Raw genomic sequence first — 2,376 nt, forward strand, 5'->3', positions numbered from 1 at the left:
TATATCGAACGAAATTTTTTTTGACAACTTAGCGCACATCATAAAATTTCCAGCAGTATTACCAATATCATAAAGTTTTTTCTACACGAAAAAATAAAAGACAACCACTTCTTTCATCTACTGGCACTTGAAAATATCTTTCAATTAACAAAATACTACCATAATCAGTTTGGGACAGCAACACTGTAGCTGGGGAGGATTTTGGGTGTGAAATGATTTTAGGGAAATAAGGGAGCTTTGTTATTTTAATGTACACAAAGGAAAACACAATAAATAAGTCAAATAAGATTAAATAAATAAAAAGGAAAAAAAAGAATTAATAAAGTAAACAAAGAATAAATGAAAAAGAAAATAAGTGAACATCTCACAACTCACATTAATTGTCCAAAAGTACTAACCAAAGTTACAAAACATATACATAGTGTGGGGCCAGAATCGAACTCCTTGGAGAAATTTTCTAACCTTTACCATTGGCACCCAGTGGCAGTTTTGTTCTCTAGGGTGCCATTTTATTATATGTAAGATATTTCATCTACATATATAGATATATACACAGAGTTTCGACCGAGGACTGCGGGTGGCGGCGCACCCCCTCGGCTCTGCGTAGATCCGCCCCTGCGTATGGCTCCGTGAGAACGCAGTGGAGAGAAATGACCTTGTTATACCTCACTCTTGCCTTCAATAGGGTCTGCTCTTTCTTTTTTGGTAGAGTATGCCAATATGATCTTAATGAGGTGCGGGCTAAAGTGCAAAATAGAATTGATCTGCACATTCCTCTATTCCAATAGAAAATATTAGCCTTCATCTATGAGATCGGAGTATCACTATCAGTTAAAGGATGGCATATTTATCTAATGGAGTAATTAAAAATGTTAATTAATGTGGTTTGATTCAACTCAGCAATTAATCTCATAAACCAATTTGGAATTTAGCATCTTTAGTTTAGTGATAGCTTCACTTGTTTCCTAGTCTTAGGCCTCAAGTTATGTTCTTAAACGATAGGATGAATAATATTGTCTCTTTCTTTATAACAAAAGAATTTATAATCGTCTTAAGTGATCCATCTATAACTTCAAAGTTTTTTTTAAGACCCCATTCCACTTAGAAAAATCTAACAACGTTCATACTTACTCTCCACGAGCTATATATAACTTCAAATTTTAGAGTTCAATCTTTAGACCTTTTGGCCTAGAGTATTAAAAAAAATAATTTTGGTGAAATTCGAGGCAAAGCTAGGATTTGAAGCTTATAGGTTCGGGATTCTAATTAAATTTTTTAAGTTATTGAGTTCTAAATTAATAGTTTATACATAGTTAATGAATTTCTAAAGATAAATATATGGTTTGGATCAAAGCTACTGGGTTCAGCCGAACCCGTAGCTTCTACTCTCCCTCCGCCCCTGGGAGAAACTATCCACTATTCGAAATTCACATGTCCGACTAATTTAGATTCGCACCATATAGGACACATCAAAGAAGAGAAATACTCTCTATCATAAGATTCTCCATTTTCGAGATGACTTGAAGCCGAAATCTATCATAAGTTTCTCCATTCTCGAGACGACTTGAACCCGAGATCTATCGTAAAAGGAGTGAAGAATCCTAACCCATGAGTTTGACTGTTTACATATGGTGGTTGAGACATAGTTACTTTAGAAAGGTGGCTGTCGTGCCTATAAGCCTTCAACCACCAAATTAAAACTACTCAGTTTTGAGGAGACATGTGTTCATAACATTCTTGTATTTTCACTATAAATAAGAGCTTTAGTTCAATACATTTCCCATTGAAAGCTAGCCATCTTAGAAATATATTCCATTAGTTATGCCTCTTCTCAATATTCATATTGTGTCTCATTTTTTGAAAGCCAATAAATTAGATGGAGTAATGAGAAACACAAGGATCAAGACTTTCCGAAGCAATTTTCTGGTATAGTTAATTATGCGATTTCACTCTTATAATAATAAAGTTTAGTTATTTTAATATGACAAAAGTAGTCTTATGATGATTTTGTATGATAGTGGGTAAAATTCAGTGATTATACGTGAAATTAACCCTCCTAATTTTACCTGCAAAGTTCAAACTTGTAACCCAACTTCGTTTTCGTCCTTCTTCTGTAGTTAATGTACTTGTTATTTCTTTTCTTTTATTATTTTTTGGGTTCTTAGGGGTAATGATATCTATTTATGCTCTTTGGATTAAGCTAATATTTACTCATAATTTGCTCGTCATGCTCATATATGAACGATGAAAACAGTTTGGAAAGGGACAAAATAAAAAAAAAATCACTTTTTTTTTCGGATTTTTTTTTTCTTTTTCTTGGAATTAGTGTTTGGCCATAAAAATTTCAAATTTTACTTGAAGTTGAATTTCGAAATT

This window comes from Nicotiana tabacum, chromosome 20 (genome assembly GCF_000715075.1).
Source record: "Nicotiana tabacum cultivar K326 chromosome 20, ASM71507v2, whole genome shotgun sequence".
Lineage (NCBI taxonomy): Eukaryota > Viridiplantae > Streptophyta > Magnoliopsida > Solanales > Solanaceae > Nicotiana > Nicotiana tabacum.